Raw genomic sequence first — 18,011 nt, forward strand, 5'->3', positions numbered from 1 at the left:
GCTCCCATCTGGTGGCAACACATCTTCCTGCTGAGCTCCAGGTGCGAGGAAGTGAGACGCAATGGGCAGAGTGACTGCCCACGGAGTGAAACGCTGATGACTCAAATCAAACAATTTTGAAAAGCATATATCACAACAGCCCAGTGTGAACTCTGGCCCTCAGCAAAGGCCACTTCTTCATGAGTAATCACCAAGTATAATGCAGTACATCAATAATGCACATATTGATCGGCTCCGATGCTGGTCCACATATGTGCGTGAATCGATAACGCTGTTTAAGTACATGTACCGCAAAACTCTCAAGAAATACTGCTCCTACACTTTAGCAAAACACTGGCTTGTCCCCCGACAAATATATCACCTGACAACACTCTCTATTTTGGGGCATCTGTAAAAGGAAATATTTATCGATGGAAATTACTTTAATACAAACACAGTTGGGCTCTGTATCGGGGTGAAGGGATGGCACGCATCTTTTCTTTTACCAAATGCCTTCTGCCAATGGGATGAGTGCATCGAGAGCTGCACCAGCTGTGTGTGTGCAGCACCCCGGGGCCATGTGTCTGCCAGCCCCGCCCAGCCCTGTGCTGGGGGACAGTGGGGGCTGGGGGTGCCTGTGGGCACTTGCTGCGCTCAGCCCTGGGCACTGACACCTGTGCAGTCAGGGGAAGCGGATGGGATTAGCTCCATGGACCACAGAGTTCAACAGTTTATTTCAGGGCTGTTAAACACTGTTTTACATATTTATTAAATTGAAAATGGTTTCTTCCTGTGAAAGTGTACCAACAATTACTCTGCCTGACAAGCAGCCTCCATCACTGGGAGCTGACCCGCACCACTCGCACATCTGCGTTATCTTGCAACCATGTTCCTTCAGCGGCTCACAGAAGAGGACAGGAGAGCTCAGAAGCAGCATCTGAAGGAGAGATTTAAGGAAAAAAAAAAAAAGTGATGATCCTGGCAGCAGGGCGCTGTGCTCTGCGTGCCCGACATGGCACTCTGATGGATGAGCCCTGCGCTCCACTCCAATCTGTTCAGAGTTAGGCAATGGCAATCATTTTTTTCAAGCCTTGTCATATATAAAAGCAATTGAGTCAGCAGCACCAGTTGTCTGGCACAAGAAGAGATTATATTTTTACAAGGTTTTGCAGAAGGTCTATGAAAGTTTGTTCTTTCTTTAAAAAATAAATACAGATATGTCAACGCCTCTCTGAAAAAAAAAAAAAAGGGAGAAAAAAATCAAGCCTGCAAATTGAAACTTTATGTCTGCAAAAGATATGCTTAAAGAACGTTTTTATCACTTGTATTAAATGACAAGGGTTTCATGTTTAAATTGTATTTCAGGCCAATTCCTTTGGAATTTCCCTAATATTTCTGGCTGCAGATTGTGGAAGCAGTGCTGCTGCTGTGTGCTTCATGGCAAAAGCCCTGGGGGCAGCTGGTGGAGGCAGCACTGGGGCTGGGGGCCTGAAGCCGGGGGGAGGCCCTCAGCCCCCACAGAGGGAACAGTGAGGATGTCCTTCCGAGGAGAGGAGCCTGCAGCAGAGCTGGGACCAGCAGCACCAGCATCACCAGCATCAGAACCAGCAGCACCAGCAACACCAGCATCAGAACCAGGAGCACTGTTGGGCAGCCCGGCCCCAGGTGAGCAGCCCCTCCTGCCCCACAGTGTGGGTCCCAGGGGCTGCGCTGCTCTGGTTCGTTATCACTGGCTGCTGAAGGGTTGTTAGAGCTGTAGGAAACACCGACATGAATCTGCAGCTATGGATTTATTTTTTGACAGAAGCTGACCCCTCGGGATTGCTGTTCATTACATTTGGAGAAGGAGCTACTGTAGTTATAGCAAATCTTTTTATAATGATCTTTCATTGTGGATGCGGAGTATTAATTATCAGAAGGTATTAAAAAAAACCATTAGCCCTCTGACCCCAGGAGATTCACATGGGCTTTCCGAATGCTTCCCGCAGATCTATCGGGGCTGTGGGCCATGCATCAAGGCACACATGGGTGCTGCAGCTAATGGCACTGATGTTGACCAGCCCCAGGAGCCAGGCAGAGTGGCCAGAAGTGCCATCCAAGCCCAGCATCACCGTCCAGAGCAGCCCACTTCTCCCCCTGCCAACCTCAACCCAGACAGAGCAAGGTCCCGCAGTGTCCAGGAGGAGGTGATGGGTGCTGTGGTACTGGGGCAGCTCCATCCCTCTGGCCAAATCCCACCGTAGCCCCACACACCTCAGCATGCTCCTGCTGCGCTTCAAATGCGTGTTAAAAATTTGTCTTCACCTTCATTACTGCCAGAGTTTATTGCAGAAGAGAGAATTTCTTTATTTTAAAAAACCTGTAGGTGGAACACAAGCAAATTGCTAGCTTTTACTAGCATATAAACTGGGAAAAACCTTTGAGATACATCTACATTACACTAAACTGCATCCATAATTCATACCTAAAGGAGAAATTTTTAGCTCCCTCGGAGGTTTGCTGGTATCTATTATTGATAGGACCATGTTAGGCAACAATAGGCTACTTCTTATTCACACGCCATTTACTGCTTAAGTCAATTCCAGAGGAAGCTGCAGTACCTTTATTTGGCAGAACGAGCTCTCAATTAGATTTTTGTGAGGATTTTGAGGGGATTTAGTTAAGAAGCTGAAGTGATGTGGACTGAGTTGGGAGAGTACTTCTGGAGGGATTCCTGCTCCCAGGTTAATCAATAGATCAAGAACGTGAAAGCCACTCCAAACAATTAGCTCCTGTTCGGATCTCTGAGAGCTACATTTACACAGGAAAACTCTGGAGATGTCTGGTAGCATCTTCTGAGATGGGAATGCTGTAATCCATTAATCACAGGCGACTGGGAGGCTGCTGGCCTGCAGCGGAGCAGGGTCTTGGGCATAATCACTGAGCATTTAGCTGTTCATAATGCATACAGGCTGCAGCTCCCTGCTTGGTGGATAATTACTGCCATGATTGCACTATTTGCAGCCCTTTTATAGTGGGCTGGATGCAGCCCAAGTGCTGCAGGGAGTGTTTGTCTGCCTGTACCTGGGCAAGGGACACAGAGTCCAGGGCTGCTGGGGGCTCTGGGGGCAGTGGGCATTTGGCACTGGGCTCTCCTTCACGTGGGGGCTGCCCCCGTGGGCTCATGGCTGGGAGCAGTCAAGCTCGCGGCCACCAGAAGGCACTGCTCCGGTGCCCGGGTAAAAGGAAGCACTCAGAGAGAGGAGAGAAACGGGCAGCACTTTTCAATGTTATAAATTAAGGAAACGTGTCAAGCACATGCCCATGTTTACGGAGCACGTGGCACTTAGTTTAAATGTAAGATAAAGATTGCTGTTAGCATAAAATTCCCATCCTTCCAAAACCATCAATTCTGAATTGAAGTAGATCCAGGCACCGTGATGCAAATCTCAGGGCTACAAATCTCTCTGACAATATGTTTTGTGCCAAAAACAGATGCAAAGCCAACTATAAAACCACACAATGATCCTTATCTGACAGACTTCCCTTTGATTAGCTTTTAATTGCTCATTAAGATTTGGGTGACTTACATCCCACTGGCTTGGCAGCATCACTGGTGGATCTCAGGGCCCACTGCTCCCAGGAGCAGCTCTGAGCCCCAGCCCCCGGGGTACTGCTCTCCTCTCCGCAGTTTCCTCTCTCTGGGTGCTGCTCTTTTTCTCCCCATATTTTCTTCTCTCTGGCTCAGTTCAGTGTTGGAAGGGGATATTCAGCAGTGATGGAAACAAATGGTTTCTGAAGGAGCTTGCAAAACAATAAATTGCTGGAACAAAACACATCAATCATGGCTCAGAGCCAAGTTAGTTATTGCAGAATTTCTCCAGCTTTACCCAGATCTAAGAGATTATTATTTCCTTCTATTTGTTGCCCCAGTTGGAGAAGTGAGCACAGGATGTGGCAGAGCAGTTGACACTGGTTTTCTGGAGCACCAGTGCCCTGCTCAGCACCGCCTGCCACAGCCCTGCTTGTTGCATGGGACGAGGACCCAAAGGGCTCCTGCACGCCGGTGGGACCACTGCAGGAACAGCCACAGGCCGAGGGAGGTGGAGGTTTGGTTCCACCCTGTGCTAGCTCTGGCACCGGGATTAGGAGAGACAGCGTGACAGGGGTTCTGGTGTTATTGTTTATGAGAGGTTTGCATGAAATTTTAGGATTTACAAAGTAGTCGTATCATTTAATCCTCTTTAATGAGGTTTAGGGATTTATGGGCCAGACATTTTCATTTTCAGCTCGTACAATTAACCTTGGTTAACCTACAAAGAAAACTTCAGCACCGCGTTTGCTTTCTTCAATTATTAAAGCCGGGGATCTGAAGAGCGGCAGGCAGCAGCTCGCAGCGGCCCCGCCGTGCTCCGTGCGCACCGCGGCGGCGCCCAGCGGCCGTCAGCACCACGGCCCGCGGACAGCTCCCGCACCCCGTCCGGGGACGTGAGCACGGACACTCGTAGTCGGGAAGCTCATCCAGGGATTAGGAGCCCTGCGAACAGCAGAGTGACAACAGGAGCACGGTGACACAAGGAACGTGGTGATGCGAGAGGCATGGTGATGTGAGGAGAACGGTGACCTGATGAGCGTGGTGACACAAGGAACAGGGTAATATGTGGGGCGTGGTGATGGTAGGAGCGTGGTGACACGTGTCACGAGGAACATGGTGACAGGAGGAGCACGGTGGTGTGAGGAGCATGCTGACACAAGGAATGCAGTGACACAAGGAGCACCACGATGTGATGGGCACCGCAACGCAAGGCACAGTGCAGCCTCTGAGTCCCTGGGCACTGCTGTGGTGCTGCTGGTCCTGAGGTGTCCCCTGGAGCTCGGGTGCTTGAGCAGAACCCCGAGCTCCTGGGACATCAGGTGTTCTGGGTCTGCTCCCCACCACCCACAGCACCGTTTGGCAGTGGGTGCTCTCCTGGTTGCCAGCGCAGGCACAGAGCTGACCTGCAGCATATCACAGTGCTGTGGAAGGGGAGGGAGTGTGCAGCACTGGAGGAACATCTGGGCAGCAGCTCCAGCCCAGAGGAACATCTGGGCAGTGCTGGCACCCTTTTAAATTTCTCATAATTCCACCATAAATCAGTATGATAATTTCTCACTGCAATAAAACCCCTGTTCCCACTGCAAGCTCTCATAACCCGTGCCTCGATCTTTCTGTGCTCTTTGCTCTTTATTACCTTTCAATGACTTAAGTCCCTGAACTGAATAACTTCATCAAGGTGTCAACCTAAACAGATTTTTCCCTATAATGGCCCAACTCTCACAGGTTCTTAATGAAAAATATTGATTCTGAAGGATTAGTTGCAGATTTATGTGGTGGATGCTGATCCCTCTGTCACCTGATACCTTATCAGTGGATGAAGGAACTGATCCTCCCCGCACGGTTTTAAAAAAGCAATCACAGACTGTGTCAAGCAGAAGCTTATTCCCAGAGAAATGCACATGTGCTGCGTCTGGATCAGATACGGCACTAACAGGCAGCTGATGGTGAGGGCTGAAGGGTTGCTGCCGTGTCCATGCTGCAGCCAGCTCCTGTTGTGCCGGGCAGACCCATGGCCCTGCTGTGTCCCCATGGTGCCTCTGTGCCCTGCCAAACCCCCACTGTGCCACCTTCTGGGGGTGTCAAGAATCTCTGGAGATAGATGTTCAAGAACCACAGAGATGTGGCACTGAGGGACATGGTTTGGTGGGCATGGTGGGGATGGGCTGACAGTTGGACTTGGTGATCTCAGAGGTCTTGTCCAACTTTAATGGTTCTATGATGCTATGATTCCATGTACACATCAGAGAGAACACAGGGATAAGTGAGCCCTCTGCCAACGTACACCATACAAGTGGTGGTACTGCCCTCCTTCTCAGGTTCCCTGGAGCCCCCCACCCACAGCCCCCAGCCCGTGGCCCAGCTGGGCCCAGGGGTAGGCACACATCCTGTTATTTATCTTTTTTTTTTTCTCCCTCCCTTCAGAAACTTGCAGCTGAAATTAATACATAAATTACAGCCTGGAGTGAGCTGTTATAAATAACAGCAGAAGGGCTTTGATTATTTACATTTTTATGGAATCTGAACTGATCAAATATAGAGAAGTCACCTGGCACATGGTAGAATTATGTCGTGTTCAAACATGATTTAAAGACCGTAAGGAGGGACCCCTCCATGAGAAGCGATCAGGCAGGGCTGGTGGCTCCCAACAGATGAGTGATGTGTGAGCACCACAAAATAAACCTCCACCCTCTGAAACTTAGGGAGGAGCAGAGAAGGCAGCGGCCATGTGTGCCACCAGCACAGCCCTGCCACTGCCCCTTCGTCTCCCTCTCATTTTGATATGAGCAGGGCTGAGGTAATAGATGTTTTGGCAGCAGCCTTGCTCACAACCTAATGAAATTACTCAGGGTTCTGTGAGGAGCCTTGGAAAAGGAGGCTGTCCTACAGCAGTGCAACACAATGGCAGCAAGCTCTGCCTTTTGGGGTTGATTTAAAACCTCATTCGTTTTTCATTAGCTCAGAATTGCTGCAGACGAAGGTTCATTTCAACTACGTGCGTGGAACACGAACAAAAATCTGGATTTCGTTTTTTCCATTGACTCAACGCACGCTGTCACTGGATGTCAGGGCAGGGACACCCCCCCTGTCACCCCACTTCCCCAGCACAGGGCTGTCCCACCCAGCAGGTGCCCCTGCACTCCACGTGTCTGCCCACCGCTGCTCCTCCCGCTCTGTAATTTGCACCATAATCACACTCCATTCACATTTCCAATTACTTTACAGTTCAAGGCAGAAAAAACCTACTCTGCTGATCAAAATGGCAATAATTAAAATTGAGGCTTTGTGCTGCTTCTGCCTTTTAAATATTTTACAAACTCTCCCCCAAATTCCCAATTTCAAAGCTCCTCTCAGGGTCCCAATTTCATGGCTAATTTGCAAGGCCATTGCCTGCGTAATCGCGTGGTGCAGGCGCTGGGCAATGCTCACGGCTGCGTTCGGACGGCTCGTGCCATCACCGTGCACTCATCTCTTCACTTTCTGCATTACAATTCTGCAGGAATCACATGCAGTGAGCATTGCATTGGAGGTTGAAGGCCCCACTTGCTGCCCACCCATCCTCTGCTCTTGGTGGCCCTCCCCTGTGCATGGCCCTGGCTGTGGATAGAGGACAAGGGCTGGGGAAGCAGAGAGTATTTTGTTTGCAAGAACAAATGAGAATGGATTTTAATTATTTCTAATGGAGCCTCTAGAATTTAGACAACATCCACATTACCACCAATTAACATTGTATAGCTGATATCCCAAACATTTAATTAAGCCTCTTAAAAAAAAACAGGCAAAGCTCCCCTACCAGCTTCACTGAGATGATCCTCCAGATGCTGCACCTTAAAGGTATCTAGATGAAATCCCACACCAGCAGAGGAGCTGATCAGTAGAGGTGAGCAAGGCACCAGCTGCCCCTAGCACACCCAGAGCACATGGAGCTCTGCCTGGTGCTCACTGCCCTGCAGAGTTGCCCAGTGTGTGCCACCCACACCTCACTGCTGCCCAGAGAACGGCCCTGCTGCCAAGAAGCAATGGATGGGGCTCATCCATTGTGGATCCGTGTGGATGTCATCCCCTTTGGCCTCACATTGTATTGCCTGAATGCCATCCATCTGTGTAGCACATGCATTAGGTGAGAGCAACTGACAGGATGTGGCTTTGGGAATTAATGTCTGGTTGAGAGGCAGATGAATAACTGCTAACAATTGGTGTTTTTCTGCTTGTTGCCATCCCGTATCACAGCCCTTGTACATACAAATCTCTGCGGGATGCACTTTTCTTGTCCCTAACCTGCATCTAAGGCAGAATCCAGCTGTGCAAAATCATATTTCACTATATTTAGTGTCATGGAAACCTTTGCCTAGACAACATGAGGCACAATGCCTGCTGCATGGTACAGGCACCGAGAGCTGTGCAGCAGTGCACATGGTCCTGCAGCTTCCCCTGCCCCAGGGTGCTCACGTCACTACCCTGTGCTGGGCCTGCTCCGGTAGGTGTGGGCGCTTGGGCCCCCAAGGTGCACAGGGACTGGGGAAAGAGGAGACTGTAAATACTGAGTAACAGAGACAGCCCAGGGTGCCAGGGAGGGCCAATGTGGCACTAACAAGCGAATGGTACAGACATGAGGATCTGCCCCCCAGCCTGCCCTGCTATGTGACAGGCTGCTGGCTTCCAGCTCGCAGCTGCAGCAAGTGCCAGGGGATGAAAACAGCAAAAAACACCAATTAAATATTAAAGCTCACAAGTGTAACGCAGACCAAGGGAGGGGAAGGGAGCAACCACCAGCCTGAAGGGGAGGGCTGAGCACTGGTCCCAGAATGAATAAGTTTTCACCATCTGCAAGCAATAAGGACGATTTGTATTGGAGATTAAAGAACTTTGAAGCTCGTTTATGACGAAAACATTCAATGTTAATGACAGCATTAAGGGTGTGATTGAAATCCATTTACCTTTGGGAGTTTCTTGCTCACTTCCTTCTGACATCTGTCTGGCTTCCCACTCCTCCCAGCCCCACTCTGCTCCCCAGTAGCTGGAGGCAGAGCCCTACATCCCCCGTGGCACTGCTGGCACCAGGGCACCCCTGATCTCTTGGGGGCAGCCCCAGTGCTTTTCCCCCACTCCATAAGCAGAGCTGTAGGAGGACGACACCCCCAGCTAACTCAGCTAACTCAGAGCTCCCTGATGGAAATGAGGCTTTAATTAGGCAAGAGGGAATCATCCTCCTTGTAGACAGAGGGAAATGAGAGGCTTCAAAAACAGGATTTGGCCGGGACTTGCGCCTCTTGAACATGGAGATCAGAACTGCTTTGAGGAGCGAGTGGAGGAGAAGTCTCACTGAGCCTCATGGAGCTGTCTTGGAGGTGATGCCAATGCTGTGTCCGTGGGGCCATGACTCCTCTGCGGGCAGCACTATGCTGCATGGGTCCTGCAGCACTCACAGTGGGGTCTGGGACAGTTCCGGGGCATTTTCATCTCCCCCAGGGGGCTCCGCATCCCTCCTCCCCCTCTCCCCCCCACCCCATCCCTGTGTCTCTGCAGACCAAGAAGAGGGGAAGCAGAGAAAGGGCAGCACAGTGCTGGGCGGGTGCACTGCAGGACCCCCATGCGGTGCTCGCCAGCAGTTTGTGCACACACAAAGTGCTGGAATGCCATAAATCAATGGAGCACTCCGCTCTGTTTACAGCTTTCACAGCGCTGTGTGCCACGCTGCTCCCCAAAGCTGCTCTCGGCCAGACTTCAATGGATGCTTTTCAAAGTGATTTAAAAGGTGATTTTTAAAAATCACATGGCAACAAGCAAAGTACTTAGGAACAAAGCCCACAGCAGGGCTGTGACAGAGTGTTGCGGAGCAGCTCCCCCCCGCTGCGCTGCGGTCCTGCCTGGCTCGGGGGGCTGCAGGGACAGCCACACACTGCACTGTAAATGCAACACATCAGGACAACTCCACTGCTCCGCATCTCCTGGGGATCAGTGCTGCCCTGGACAGCGCTGCTGCCAGGGGCAGTGCTGGGGTTGAAGACCAGCTCTAAAAACAGAGCTAACGTTGGGTTCAGTATCAGAAGAATGAATACTTTGCATCCCTTAACATGGATGTTGAGGAGGACGTATGTCAGGATACTTTGAGGATGTTGCCAGCTTGGCAAGAAAACCCAAGTTCCATGTATCTCCAGCTGAACTACCTTCATGATTAATACTAAAGATGACATCCACAGGTCAAAAAGACCCTGCCCAGGTGAAGACCCCTCCTCTGAGCAGGCGCAATGTGCAGCGCAGCCGCAGGCACAGCTCCTGGAGCAGTGCAACCACAGGCGCACGGGTGCTGCGTGGCCTTTACAGCGTTATCGCACCCCAGAAACAGGCATAAAGGTCAAAGCCATTAGTGTTGGAGTTCTGAATTAAGCCCGCTGCAATTAGCCCTGAAAGGAAAACTGGAGATTGTGTAAGATAGCTGCGCAGGTATCTCCTGTAATTGATAATTACCTGGTGTACAGACATGTACACTTGCTTTGAAAAACGTAATTGTTTCTCATCTGAAGAGACTGCTTTATTTTAATGGCCTGCAATTATTTTTATTTTAGATGTACCAGTGCCAGCATCTGCAGCCTCAAACCGTCCCATTTCTGCAGAGTATTGCTACAATTTGCCACTTTTCCCCCCACTATCTTTTCCTTGTTTTAAGGGACATATCTGGGGCTATTTTCCAACCCATACAAGTCATTTAGACATCCAGCAGGCATTTGTGGGTATTTGGATCCAGTTTTGCTTCAGGTGTGCCCAGAAACATGGCAGGAGCAGCGTTGCCACTTCCCAGGCTGCTGGCAGGGGGAGTGAGAGGTGCGGGGTGTCGGGACGGGGTGGGGGGCTCTATGTGAGCAAGGCTGCACCAGGTGGAAGGGCTGCCCCCACAGCACAGCCTTCAGAGCCTCTTCATCACCATGAACAGGACAAGCTTTGTTATCAGTGCTCTGCACTGTGATTGCCACCGACACCGGGGCTCTGTGCGATTGGCACTTTGGCTGATAGCATCCTGATACTATGGCCTTAGACAATCAATGAGCATCGATCGTGTCATTAGTGCACAGCCTGATCAGAAAGGAGCCCGGGGCTGCAAGGTGTCTGCATTTCCTGCGGCACAGAGCTCGTCTCCCTCTGTAGCACTGATCACACATTGCCTGTACCAGGTGTTACAGCTTTCCCCATCTGACTTGTCATTTTTGTGTTTGCAAGCCCATAGGCTGAGCTTAAAAACACCCAAAGGTCATTGCAGACTCAAAATCACAGTGTTCAGAGACACGGAACTGAGCTGGGGCTATGTAGGTCCTGTGGTTCCTGAGCAGAAGGTTGTGCTATCGTTCATCCCCTGCAAAGCAAACCACCCCACCTGGGTGTCCCTGCAGCAGGACCTGCACCTGGCTCAGGCCACGCTGCAGCACCAGCACCCAAACAAAACAGGAGTCTGCAGTGCCCGGCTCTGTGTGCAGCACTGCCCGGTCTGTTTGCAACGCGCAGCAGTCAAGTCTTATTTAAATATTTGCTCTGCTTATGCCAAATAGTTGTTCAAAATCTTTGGGGACATTAATATTTATGCATGAGTTTTGAGTAAATCTGTTGTGATGGAAAGGTCTCGCATAATTGCGGCTGCCCAGGATCGTGCGGAGCCCACGCAGTGCTGGGATGGAGCCGTGCCACCACCGGCCCAGCAGTGACCTTTGCAGGAGCGCGTGCGGGGCCCTCCATGCCCGCAGGCGATGGAGCCACATGCCAGCAGTGCTCCCATCTGTCCTGCCCCTGTCCCTGCCAGCAAACAGCAGTGAAAGTCCCTGGGCTGTTGGGGACCAGCAGATCACACTGACCATTCCCTGCATGCTGCAACTTGGTGCAGGGAGCTGTGTCCACGCAGCTCATTGCTGCCTGCCATGCAGCCCCATGCAGCCCTCAGCCCTGCACAGCCCCTGCTCCTGCATAGCCCACTAGGGTTGCAGAGTGAGATGTGTCTGAATGGGCTGCAGGTGCCCCATCTCTGGAGGCGTTCAAGTCCAGGTTGGACGGGGCCCTGGGCAGCAGGATCTAGCGGATGGCAACCCTGCCCATGGCAGGGGGTTGGAGCCAGATGACCTCTAAGGTCCCCTCCGACCTAAGCCATTCAATGAGTCACACGATTCTACGAACACTTCCAAGCAATCGCTGCCCCGTGCAGACAGCCCAGCTGTGCCGCAGCCCGGTGACGGGAGCCGTGCTCTTTGCCCAGCGTAGGCTGTGATTAAAGAATGATTCATGTCTCACACGGAGGGTCCTTCCAGCTATCCGTCTCCTGAATTAGTTTCTCCCGTGAAGAGGTAACTAAATCACAGTGCTGGCAGTGCGCTGGGCCGGGCAGTGTCACACGGAGGCTCCTGCCCGCAGCGGTGATGGAGGGCTCTCATCAGTGCGGCCGAGGGGGCCTTCCTCAGCCTGACGGGGATTTATCATGGTGCGGTGCCGACACAATGCAGCTGGGGGAAGCAGTGGCGGTGTAATTATTCTGCAAATATAATTAGGTACAGATGTAGTGAATAAGTAATACTAAAATATATTTCTTTCCCCCTATTCTCCTGACTCCTGCAGCCCATTAAAATGCATTATTATGATAATTTGTCAGGAAAATGACAACATTTATTAATGCATTAATGTTAATTCCTAGTAAATTAGTAATTGGCTAAACAATGCCGCTTAGATTACTGCACTGGGGTTCTTGGTGAAAGAGAAACGCGAGAGGAAAACCATTTGTTCTCCTCAGGATCTCCCCCTCATGGCACACGCTGCAGCTCAGGACGGCCAGGGCAGTGCAAATGTGTAGTTGTGTTGTTGCTGTCAGCTGTCTGGGCCCTTTACATCAACAGAAATGGGATCCTAGGCAGGGTTGTTTGGGATTTAAATGTTGATACCATTTCTGTTTGCATGCAAAGAGCTGCAGCTATTTGTTAGGTCCAGCTCCTCCCGCCCCCGCGCTCCAGCTTGTTTATTATACAGAACATAGCAGTGATGTATGAGTCATCTTCCCCCAGCACCGGGAAGGGAATTTCAATTACACTCTTTCTTAAAACATTCACACAAAGTAAACTCAAATCCTCTGAAACATTTGTGAAACGCGGCCAGAAAAAGCAGCGCGGCAGCAGTGTGCTAAGGGTTCCTCGTGCTGGCACCTCGTTTTGCAGCTACAATTAATGAGACTTAGAGAACAAAACCCTTTGTCTTCCTTCAGTTTGTCATGCAGTGGAAGTATCTGTCTGCAACACCAGCATGAACACCGGAGCTCCGCTCTGAGCACAGCTATGACATTGCCCAGGGGTTGGTGATGGGTCTGGCCTTGTTCAATGCCTTAATCAGTGACCTGGGTGAAGAGATAAGAGTCCACTCTCAGCAAGTCTGTGGATGGTACAAAGCTGGGAGGAGTAGCTGGCACACCAGAAGGCCGTTCTGCCATTCAGCCAGACCTGGACAGACTGGAGAGTTGGGCAGAGAGGAACTTGATGAGGTTCAACAAGGGCATGTGTAGAGTCTTGTACATGGGGAGGTGCGTGCATCAGTACAGGTTGGGCACTGAGCTGCTGGAGAGGAGCTCTATGGAACAGGACCTGGGTGTCCTGGTGGACAAGAGGGTGGCCATGAGCCAGCAGTGTGCCCTGGTGGCCAAGAAGGCCAATGGAGTACATTAAAAGAGCAAGGCCAGCAGGTCGAGGGAGGTGATCCTCCCCCTCTGCTCTGCCCTGGTGAGGCCACATCTGGGGTACTGCTTCCAGTTCTGGGCTCTCCAGTGCAAGAAAGACAGGGAACTGCTGGAGGGAGGCCAGTGGAAGGTACCAAAGATGACTGGGGACCTGGAGCATCTCCTGTACCAGGAAGGGCTGGGAGACCTGGGGCTGTTCTGTCTGGAGAAGAGAAGGCTGAGAGGGGATCTCATCACCATTTATAAGCATTTGGAGTGCAGGAATCAAGTCAGTGAGAGTGGACTCTTTTCAGTGGTGTGCAGCAATAGAAGAAGGGGCAATGAGCACTAACTGAAACACAAGACGCTGCATACTAACACAAGGAAGAACTTTGCTGTCACAGTGACAGAGCACTGGCATGGGCAGCCCAGAGAGGTGGTGGAGGCTCCTTCTCTGGAGATGTTCGAGACCCACCTGTGCCCAGGTGTGGTCTGCTGTGATGTGTGCCAGATGTGTGACCTGCTGTAGGGAACCTGCTTTAGCAGGGGGTCGGGCTCGATGGTCTCCAGAGATCCCTTCCAACCCCACAGTTCTTTGGTCATCCAGCAGCTGTCCTGTAGCACGGTGCCAGTGTGAACAACACCACCCTTCATTCCCTTGGCCCCAGCAGTGCAGGCAGTGCAGCCTCTGCAGCTCCTGGGGGCAGGGGAGTGTGCAGCCCAGGCGTCTGCCAGTGGGTTGGGACTGACATTTGGCTCCACCATATAATAAAAATTTCCACTTATGACCTTTTCTACATGTATTCCACGTGCTCTAAGATTTCTTTCAGAAAGGTCACCAATGCCCTTTTATCAGCAGCAGCGGTGTACAAATGCTGTATTTATCACACAGAACGGGCACTCTGGGCTCAGGCGGTGCCAACCTTCAGAGAGGCTGAAGACCAAATCAGAGGTGGCTTCAAAGGTGAGAAGACTTGTAGCCACAAATGACTCCTCCTGGCTGCTCACAGACAAACACATGAATCCCAGCAGCGCAGAGGGAGCAGGGTGGAGAACCTCACGGCTGAGCACCCTGCGTGTCCTGGGGAGCACAGCTCTCGCCTCGGTGCCCCCACACCCCCTGCACTTCAGAGGAGCTCCTTTCTGTCTGCAGCTGCGGTTTGTTTGCTCCCCAGGTCTCTGTGAATCACGGAAATGTCAGCACTCTGCCTGCAGAACATGACCCAATTATCCCAGCCTCGCACGCAGGCACACTCGGTGCAGCCGAGCCTCCGCCGTGCTCGGAGCCGGCAGCAGCCGGGAAGAGCAACAAGCACAATCAGTGCAGTTAATCAATTTCCCTTAATGAAAGTGCCAGTCACAGAGCCAGACTTGGGCTAAATAACGATTTCCTCCCTCTCTCCTTTCCTTTCATACACAGGGGTCCCATTAAAAATCCACCAGCCAGGGGGAGAGGCAGAGAAAGAGAGAGGTTTTCAGTACAAAAAAGTTAGCAAAGAATTAAAGGTGACAAGGAGTGGGAGCTGGGCACCTGCTCCCCACACAGGGGAGGACGTGAGAGCCTGGGCAGGGCCGAGAGCCATCCCTGTGAAATCTCACTGCTCCCTGGTGTTCAAAGAGCAGTACCCAGTGTGCAGAAACAATTCCAAGAGCAGCACCACGTGCTCCTGCAGGAACACAGCATTTCCTTGTGTCTGTGCCATCCTGTATGCTTGGGGGACGCAGTTATGGCAGCAGAAGCCCAGGTGAGCATGTGAGTGGCTTTGGCAGTAACAGAGAAGAATAAAGGGGGTTGGAGGATGGAAACAGAAATCGATAGCTCTGAAATATTTCACCCAAAGCCTCCTCCAGGTGACTTCGGAAAACGCTATGTCTAAATCAGGCTCCCAGATGGCCCAGGAACTAACCCAGGTTGCGCTGTTTGCTGCTCCTTCACGCTTTTAGACGAGGTGCGAGTTGAGGGTTTGTGTCACTGGGATGCGAGGAGCCCACAGGGAGGAGGACACGGCCTGGAGCCCCCCCAGGAAGAGCTTGTGTGGTTGGGGGCACAGTGTGGGGCATCCCCAGGAGGAGTTTGGTTGCTCTCAGGGATGGCCACGCAGCAGCGCTCTGCCCGGCTCTGGTACCACATTCTCCATGTCACATTCTTCTCCCATTGATTTTCATTTTTCAGTGTATTCAGTGCTGCCGTTTTGCTTCCACTGTTAAAGTTTCAGGGCACGTGTCCACATTTAACCCAGAAAGTGGCACTGCCCCTGCCTGCCTCCGGCCTTGGGGAAGGACGGAGCTCACACAGATGCCATCTTGTGCCCTGCAGGGCTCCAGCAGGCAAAACATTTCCTAAGTCTCTTTCAGATCCTAAGTGACATGGAAATGTTCTTTAATTTTTTTTTCCCCACAACTGGTTCAGCCGAAATGTGGCAAACACTGCAGTTTCATGGCGACATCTGGTCCCCCACCCCATCCAGAGGAGAGGGGGAGGATGCTCTGAGCTTTGGGCTGGGGCACAACGCGACTCCAACACAATCCTGTGCTGCCTCTTTGCGCAGTGTCAGCTCAGAGGTTTCCAAGCAAGGCATTAACAAAGGCTACGAGATCCCAGCACCCCCGTGCGTGGCCCTGGGGAGCCAACTCTTGGTTGCAGAGTTGCCCATGTCCACTTCTGATCAGGCACTGAAATGTTGCTGCAATTCTACACACTGAAACTCTACCACTCTGCTGCTGTGCCGCAGGCAAACACTCCAAGAAGGGGTTGGAGGGACCCGGACTGGTTGGAAGAGTCCCAAAAGCACAGAGAGCAGCCAACAGCACCGCGAGCAGTGCTGAGAGCTGGTGGTAACCACGGGGTGGTGGATGGGGCCACAGAACGAGGTCTGGGCAGGGTGTGTGGTGCATGCAACTCCTCCCGGGCCACTGCCCCACCGGTTTGACCCATGGATGCCTTAACCCTGTGATGGATGGAGCAGATGCTTTAGTGTGAGTCATGGGCCTAGCATGATCTTAACAGTTATTGACTGTAAAATAAGTCTTTGCCACTGAAGCCTTCAGAAATCTTCGTAATAACTGCCAGGCAGCGTGCTGCTGCAGAGCAAGGAAGTTCTGCACAGGATGCCCTGGGGGGCAGCACAGCCCGGCAGTGCCCCCACCCTCACCTCCCAGCATTAATGCAGTCAGTGACAAACTGATGGTACAGGGGTCATAGATAGTAGCAACTGCAGTCACATTTTTTTCACCGTTCAAACAAAATTGATTTTTCATTCCTCCCATATGAAAAAGCAAGATGCTTTTTTGCATAAATAAATACATATATTTGCATAAATAAATGTGCCGATTTTTTTTCCCCTGTTAAATGTGATTAACTGGAGGCTTTCAATTCTAAACCTGGAGGAAATCGTTCCTCTCTTCCCGCACCCACCTCACGCACCACGCGGCGCTCCCAGCACAAGGCAGCGCGGGCCTATAGTGCCCCCTGGCGGCCGCAGTGCGGAACTGCCCGGCCCCGGCTGCAGCGCGGGCCCCCCCGGTCCCTCCGGAGCCCCCCGGGAGGGGCAGAGCCCCCGGGGCCGAGCGTGCACCGGGGACCGGAGGGCAGCGATCCCCACGCAGAGCCGCGCAGCCCTCAACCCGTGGACGGTCCCACGCTGCCTGACCGCTGCGAACGGCAGAGAGCGCTGCGCGCCCGCTTACGGCACTTGGAGGTAAAGGCCGAGAGAAGGAAGGTTTGGTGTTACCTTTTCTCTGCAGCGCTTGGAACTGAAGTTCATAGAAGCATAGAACCGGTTGAGTTGGAAGGGCTCCTAAAAGGTCACCTAGTGCAACTCCCCTGCACTGAACAGGGACACCCACAGCTCCACCAGGTGCTCAGAGCCCCGTCCAGCCTGACCTTGAGTGTTTCCGAGGATGGGGCACTCCCCCCCGCCCCCTCTGGACACCCTGTGCCACGGCCTCACCACTCTGACTGTAAACAACATTTCCTTACCTCCAGTCAAAATCTCCCCTTTGAGTTTGAAACCATTTCCCCTTTTCCTATCACAACACGCTCCTAAAGCCTGTCCCCCTATTTTTTTTATAGCCTTCCTTTAGATATTGAGAGACCACTATCAGCTCTCCCCGCAGCCTTCTCTTCTCCAGGCTGCACAGCCCCAGCTCTCTCATGCTGTCCTCATGGAGGAGGTGCTCCATCCCTGGAGTCATTTCTGTGGCCCTCTTCTGGACGCACTCCAGCAGCTCCATGTCTCTCCTGTACTGAGGACTGCACATTTGGTTGCAGCACTCCAGGTGAGGTCTCACAGTACAGAGCAGAGGAGCAGGATCACCCCCCTTTCCCTGCTGGCCATGCTTCTTTTGATGCAGCCCAGGATATGGCTGGTTTTCTGGGCTGCAAGGGCACAGAGCTTGCTCATGTCCAGCTTGCTGGCCACCAGTACTCCCAGGTGCTTTTTGGCAAGGCTGTGCTCAGCCCTTATATCCCACACCTTGTATTGACGGTGGGGGACACCAGGACCCAGGTACAGCACCTTGTGCTCGGATTCATTGAATCTCATGGGGTTCACCTGGGCCTCTGCTTGAGCCTGTCTAGTTCTGCTACTCTGGAGAAAGTCTGGTTGAAAGAAAACAGCTCCTTCCTCCTCTTTCACCAACCCTCTTCCAGTACCCTCTTGTAGCCTCCTGTTGCAGCTTTTTATTTGGCTCACCTGGGCCAGTGTGGTTCTCCCCCACACAGCTGGCTGCATGGAGCACCTAGTGCTGCTGCTCATTAGCCCCCAGCCCCAAAGCAACACAGCT

General features: G+C 52.0%; 1 long non-coding RNA gene across 1 annotated transcript; it reads right to left on the reverse strand.

Moving 5' to 3' along the window:
• Window positions 4,187–17,109, reverse strand: LOC110406074. Its single transcript, XR_002443241.1, has 2 exons — window positions 16,958–17,109; window positions 4,187–12,062 (listed from the first exon to the last, which is right to left on the reverse strand). It is a non-coding gene; the product is annotated as an uncharacterized LOC110406074 (long non-coding RNA).

Source organism: Numida meleagris, chromosome 13, assembly GCF_002078875.1.
Source record: "Numida meleagris isolate 19003 breed g44 Domestic line chromosome 13, NumMel1.0, whole genome shotgun sequence".
Classification (NCBI taxonomy): Eukaryota; Metazoa; Chordata; class Aves; order Galliformes; family Numididae; genus Numida; species Numida meleagris.